Genomic DNA, 7,964 nt, shown 5'->3' on the forward strand with positions numbered 1-7,964 from the left:
TAGATATGGGATGTGGAACAGTAGGAAGGTGGACAATGAATGAATTAATTAATAAAAAATAATAGTGCCACGTAACCAGGTCCCCTATACTCTAATTCTGCAATCGGAATCCAAGAAAACTCACATGAACCCATAATAACATACACAAATATATATATATATATATATATATATATATATATATTTGAAATTTCATGATTTTGAAATTTATTTTAAAATAAAATTCACTGGAACACAGATTTTCTTTCATTCGAATCATTTACACACATTTGCTCTCCTAGTGTACCCAAAATATTGGTTATTCTTCATATAAAAGGCCAAAAATCTACTAACGTAGCTTTCATCTGGATCCACTCCAATTTTATCATTCATTAGATTGTAATCTGGATTTATTTGGACACGAATTAAATTTATATTTAACATTCACTTATTGGTGTTAGGTGGAGGTAAGGTAGAATATCAGGGTCATGTTGGTTTTCATTTCTCTACTGATATGATCATTGATTTCAATAAACAATACCCTGCTGGGGGCTAGAAAGATGGCTCAGTGGAGTTCATGTATTCTCGGCAACTCCGTAAAATTCCAGGCATGTCTATTCATATCTGCAACATTGTGGGGTGGAGACAGGTAGATATCCCAATAGTGTATTGGCCAGTCAAACTAGTCAAAATGGTGAGAGGGTTTCACTCTAAGAGAGCAAGTGTTGAAGACATTCTACACATTACTTAACATATGTGTATGTGTGACATCAGACTTGGGAACAGAAACTGCACTCATATACAGACACTAATCACCCTACCATACCACCCATGAAACCTTGAGTTCCACAGATCTATAACCTATGTGTCTCTATGAAATAGGAAGATTTATACTCTCATTGTCTTGATAATCCTGTTTTCTGTCAAATGCTAGAAGCTAAACCAGTGTATTCTCAGACTCAGGATGATACGTCATAACTTTTGGACTTTCTGGAATAGCAACCAACTATCAGCAGAGACACTTTTCAATTTACCCTGGCGTACAGGTTCAGAAATTCAGTCCATTTTCATCAAGGTGGGAATATGGCAGGATCCTGGTAGGCATGTGCATTTGCAGCTGAGAGTTCTACATCTTCATCTGAAGGGTGCTAGGAAATGTGTAGCTTTCAGGCAGCTTGGCAGAGGGCATTAAAGTCCATGTTCACAATGATAAATTTCTTTCAACAAGGCCAAACTTACTGCAACAAGGTTATTAGCTCCAAGTAGTGCCACTCCCTGGGCCAAGAATAGTCAAAATATCAAATGTGTTTTTGAATGTTTGTGTTTGTGTTACTTTGGGTTTTATTGCCATCATGACCACACCAGACAACAAACACAAACAAAGAGAGACAGAGAATAAGTGAGAGAGAGAGATACAGAGACAGAGACATAAACAGAGACAGAGACAGAGACAGTGACAGAGACAGAAACAGAGACTGAGACAGAGACAGAGACAGAGACAGAGACAGAGACAGAGACAGAGACAGAGACAGAGACAGAGTGAAGAGTCTCCAGGATCACAGTAACTCTTGAACACTTTGTAACTTATTTTCAGAGGTTTAATCCATTATTATCATGACTGGAAATATGGAAGCATTCAGACAGACACAATGCTAGAGAAGGAGCTGAGAGTTTTACATCTTGATACACAGGTAGATGATGGAGACTGTGTGTCACACTGGGGACAGCTTAAGCATAGCCGATCTCAAAGTCCACAAGCACAGTATTACATTTCCTCCAACAAGGCCACATCTACTCCAACAGGGTCACACATACTTCAACAAGGCCACACCTCCTAACAGTGCCACTCCTACTGGCACTATTTGTTCAGGACCTTTAAAAGTATTCTTAAAACTGTTCAATGGACAAAAGGTAACTTTAATGAAATAAGTACAGAACGATTGAAAAAATAAACTGGAATATGGATGTCTTGATTACTCTTCTATTGATGTGAGACATCATGACCACACCAAATTATAAGATGAAATATTTAATTGTGGTCTTACAGTTTCAGATGGCGACTCCAGGACATCATGGTAAACACCATGGCGACAGGCATGCACACATGTATAGAGCAGTAGCTGAGAGCTCACAAACAATACTCCAGACAACAAACACAAATAGAGAGAGACAGAGAATGAGAGAGAGAGAGAGAGAGAGACAGAGACAGAGACAGAGACAGAGAAAGAGACAGAGTGACAGAGACAGACAGAGGCAGAGACAGAGAGAGAGAGAGAATGAGGAGAGTGAAAGATTGAGAGAGAGAGAGCCTGTTGTTTTTTTTTGTTTGTTTGTTTTTTGTTTTTTTTTTTGTTTTTTTTTTGATAGTTCAAAAAATAGTGACAAATATCCTTTAATAAAAATACAAATCCTAAATCTTTCTTAACATCTCACCACCTGGAAAACTAACAACTTTGAATGTTTGAGCTTCAGTGGGCCACAATTTTTCAAAGAACGAAAGCATGTAAAAGAAAATGAAATCTAGTAATAAGTGTCCATGTCACTTCGTAGTATATTTTATATCATTACTTTTCTTTTCTCAGAGGTTAGGGTTATTTGCACAAAAAGAGACTAATCAGTCATCACTATCACATAACCCAAAGGCATCCTAACCCTGCCAGATTTCTGCATGAATAATCACATTGGCATTATTTATTTGTACTGAAACATAGCCCTTCTCCCTGACTTAGTTAAAAGTGTGGGACCAGTTGATGTGCAATTAATTTTGTTGATAATGGGACAAAACAGAAGCCTGGAGGATTGACTGTACTGTTCCTGAGAGCTGAAGATTTCACTTCCATTTAATAAAATGTTATAAATATGATTTTAACACAAGCCTAAAATTGTGAAAAAGCTTTGTTTTCATATTTTCATTATTTACAGATCATTCTATGCTATGTAAATGAACATAGAGGAGGAAACCTTTTGGTGTCACTGACACACACACTTAACTGAGGTCTCCTTTGCAGAGTAAGAAGATTTATCTATTTTCTATATTTGGGGTGTTTGCTTCTGGAACCCTAATGATATAAAGTCTCAGGTTTCAAGTCTAAAAAACATTGCATTTGCATATAAGCTATTCAAAGTAACCTCTTGTATATTCTAATCATATTTATGTGTGTCTGCATAGAGAACTGTACAGGTAAGTTCAGAGGCTAGGGAAGGGTGTAGTGTGTTCTGCTACTTTACTCCCTAATTTATCCCCTTGTGACAGGGTTTGTTGCTGAGCTGGTAGTGAGGCTGGCTTTCAGGAAGCCACAGTCATCTTCCTGTCTCTGCCCCTCCCAAAATCCTAAGCACTGGTGTTGTAGGTGAATGTTTGAAAACACACATGGCATTGCCTCTGGGCCATATCACCTGATCCTTCTTTATTTTAAATAATTTCTGGATTACTTTTGCCCTTAATGTAATGTAAGTGCTATAAAAGGAGATGTTATTTAGGAAATTGAAATATAAGTGGTCTGTATATGTTCAGTACAGTATTAAGAACTACATTAATTAATTCCTTGAGAACTTCATGCAATATATTTTGATGGAATTCACTTTCTAATTCTCTTGATACCTCCAGACCAAAACCAGACCCATTCCCACCTTAATCCTCCTCCCAAGTTCAAGTCTCCTCTTCTCCCCTTTGATACAACCCATTCAAATCAATTGTGTTGCCCATAAACTCTTGGACATGGGGCTACCAGTAGAGCATGGCAAGCCTATATCACCTTCAAAGGCCTTACCTTTGATGAATATTGTCTCTCCATCCTTCATCAACAGTCCATACATTTTTAGATGGGGATGATGGATAGTGATACCGTACCACTCAGGGATGGAAGGCAGACTGGTCTGATTTTATGCAGTAGAGACATACAGTGTCTCAATGACCTCTCTGCCTTATGAGATTTCCACTTTCTCTTCCTTGAGGGTTCCTAAGACAAAGCACCTCTACTGCTTGCCTCTTTCTGTTAGTATGCGTATATGTACAAGTGTGTCTATATTATAGATGTTTCATTTTACATCCAAGTCAACACATAGTGGGGTTTGCAATCAACTGCTGGCACTATTTCACACTAGGCAATATTCCTTGATGCAGACTTGTTGGGACTACGTAACAGACAGAAACTGGGGATAGCTAGAAATCATCACATTTGGTTGTAGTATAGGTGAAATTTACACTTTTGACCTACATTTCTGGGTCCACCCTATGGTTTTAAGATGCAGGGATGGGGGATCAAGACCCTTAACTTGCATTGCAATTTCCTTCTTCTTGAACTCACATTTATAAAAGCTCCTGGAAGTGCTGATGCTGTTAACCTGGACATTTTCCTTTTGGAACTGCTAGAGAGATACCATTAAAGAGACAGATAGTTCCTATCACTTTGTGTAACACAAAGAATGCTGTGGTGAAATGGGTTTGAAATGTCTGTCCTGGGACTTTGATGAAGGTTTTGGTCTGAAGTACAATGCTCAAAGGTAGAACAATATACACAATCTGAAATGTGATTGGACCCTGAGGGCTTTAATCTATGAGTTAATTGATTGATGGGTGTGCATGGAAGGGGTGAGAAACTTGTAAAGGAACTTGGTCATTTGGGACATGTCTTGGAAGTTATTTATTATCTTTGGTCTCTTCCTGTGTTGATGCTTACTGGCTGCTAATAAGTTGGACAACTGTGTTCCTTCATGCCCCTTTCATATTCTTGTGACCATGGACCTGTTTTCCTTGTTGCTAGGCATCTTGTAATAGTGATGAAAATGATTTACATGAATGTTTCTCACTAGAGATACTGACTTGTCTGGTCCAGGTTAACCATGGTTTAATTCTTTAAGCGTTTTTCTAGAAATTTCATGCTAACATTAAACCCAAAGTTACCAAGCAGTTGTACCTGGAAGATTCTGGCAGTGTATCCGTTGTCTTAGAAATAAAGAACTTTGCTGCTTCCCACACTGGTCCTTCCTCTGCATTCACTACTGTATTTTAATAGATTGCAATATCATATGAAGTATCAGAAAATGAGGGAAAAATGGAAGGGAGGTGAAAATGTGTTAGAATCATTAAATTACACACTTAATGAAATCAATTGATTTTTTGTATACAAAGGAAACTTCAAAATTGCAGAAAAGGCTTAGCCTACTGTGATGCTGTTCATGGGAGTTGGTATTCATCATACCTCATGTGATGTAGCTGATAATAGTAGTGGGTTTATTACAGATGAATCAGACACGAATATGAGCATGAAGAGATAACACCGAGTTGCCTCAGGAGAAACAAATCAGGTAAAATTCATTGGATTCCGTTATGAGGAATTTTTTTTTCTTTTTTTTTGTCTAAATGAGTTGGCAGGAAATTGGACAGATTGGCAAGTCTGACAGTAAGTGTAACACATATTAGAATGTGGGGGTTGTGTGGCTATAGGAAATATTTGTTCATGTCACCTCTTATTGAGTATCATTGCTGATAAACATAGTTATCCTTCACTTATGCAATGCATGGAATTGGGTCTATGCAGGGGCAAAGGGGAGGAAATGCTGTTGAGTAATGTTTGGGTAGGTTGTTGAGTCTGTGAAACATTCCTGTGATGGGACTTTATTTTTTCTCAATCTTGACAATCTACAGTTACCTAAGAAGAGAGAACAATTGAAGATCTGTCTCTATTCACTTGGTTATTTGGTAAATCTATAGTATATTTTCTTGGCTAATTAGTGATGTGGGAGGGCCCATCCCTGTGGCTAAGCTCATCAATAGTCATTTATAGATGGGAGCATTCTAGATTGTATTTAAAAAAAATGGCTGATCAAGCCATAGAAAATTGGTGGTAGAATAAGAACGTTCTCTATTGACTCATATATATGAATATTTAGTCACTGGGAAGTGACAGTGAGTTTAAAGATTAGATGGAATAAGATAAGGTGTGGCTTCATTGGTGGAAGTGGGTGTGTCAAAAAGGATGGGTTTGAGTTTTAAAGAAGGCATTGCAATGGCAGAATCTCTCTCTTTGCCTAAGGATCAATAGTTCTCTATTGCTCCAATGATGGGGTCCCTCACTTGATGATTGTCCAAACTTCTAAAAATGTAAGCAAGCCTCCAGTTAAATGCTTTGTTTTCTAATAGTAGCCTTAACCATGGTGTCTCTTCACAGCAATAGAACAGTGACTAAGTCAGTGGCAAGCCAATAAGCAGTGTTTGCTGTTACTGATTCAACTTCCTGTTTTGTCTTCCTTGGTGATAGTCTGTAACCCTTCTATTTCCAAGTTATTTTTGATTGTAATATTCTACATTGTGAGAAAGAAGCAAACTAGAAAAATTACATCTCAGGTAGGTACATGAGTATATCTTATGTTTAAATAAAAATAAAATGTCTGCACATTATTATTTGTGGTTTTAAGATAAGTGACATTGGCATTATTAGACATTTTTCCTTAAGAATGTCTTACTATTTTTATTGTTGAAAGGTTCCACCATGTCCAAAGAGCAAATTCCATAGCAAAGGTTTTTTTCAGCTTATACTTCCACATTGTTGTTAATCATCAAAAAAGTTGGGACAGAAACTGAAACAACACAGGATCTTGGAATTAGAGGCTCATTCATAGGCTATGTTGTAGTGATGCTTATTGTCTTGCTCCTCTAGTCTTGCTTAGCTTGTATTCTAAAAAAACCCAGGAGTACCACCACAAGAATTTCAACACCCACAATGGAGTTGGTGCTCTCTCACCAATTAAAAAAATTCTGAACAGCTGGATCTTATGGAGGCATCTTCTCAACTGAAGCTCCTCCTCTTTGAAGACTCTAGATCTTGTTGAGTTGCTATTAAACCAGTGTGGCATTCTAAATATAGTTGGCCTATGAGGAGGTGTGGCCTTGTAGGAATAGGTCTGGCCTTGCTGGAGGAAACATATCATTCTGGGTCTTTAAAGCTCTGCCCAGTGTGAATCAGACCATACCTGCATGCAAAATACATATTTTTTCTTGGAAGCATTTGGATGGAGTTGCATAATTCTAAACTTCCTCTCCACCATTATGTCTGCCTAGACTCTGCCATATTTTCTGCCTTGATGATCGTGAAGTGAACCTCTGAACGTGTAATTAAATGTAGAAAAGCCCTAATGAAATGTTGTCTCTTATGAGTGGCCTTGGTCATGGTGTCTTTTCACAGAAACAAATCCCTAACTAAGAGAATCAGTTACTGCAGAAACTCTCCCAGATATTAAAATTAATCAACAATAGAAAGTATTTTCAAGTGCTGCAGCATACAAACTTATTCTAGAGAGAAAAATTGTAATGAATGAATCCATGGCATTTCAGCCTCAAAAAAAAAAAAAGTCTCTGCATATAGATGGAACCCAGGCAGACCTCCATGAAGTACACGGGCTCCTCAGGAAGTGACCAACACTGTGGGCAACCTCATAACATTTGAAACCCATGACAACTGGCATAGAAAAAAGGTCAGCATATATGCATTGGTTACACCTTCAGTGTTTTCTAAGAATGAGGTCACATATAAGGAAAAGATTAGAATATCCAGGCTATAGACAGGCTGAAGGTATGTAGGGAGTCATATGTTTAGAGGAGAGTTAGGTGGAACAGGCCAGTGTGGGAGCTTTTTATGGTCATCTGGGCCTCTCATTAGAGACCTCCAAAAGATCGCAGGATTCATCAGAAGCAAAGAGTGCTCACAGAAGGAACTCAGGATCCATTCCAACCCGACATTATCTCACAGCATATTCATTTTGTCTTTTACTTTACTTTTGAAACTGATTACACAAAATCAAGATTTCTGTGATGATTTAGGGAGTCTCATATATTTAAACATTCACTTCTGGATTATCTGGATAAAAATGGACTCTAAGTACCACACACACACATACAAACACACACACACACACACACACACACACACACACACACACACACACACACAGAGAGAGAGACAAACACAAACACACGAATCTGTAAT

The sequence above is a fragment of the Mus musculus genome, chromosome Y (assembly GCF_000001635.26).
Source record: "Mus musculus strain C57BL/6J chromosome Y, GRCm38.p6 C57BL/6J".
Taxonomy (NCBI): Eukaryota; Metazoa; Chordata; class Mammalia; order Rodentia; family Muridae; genus Mus; species Mus musculus.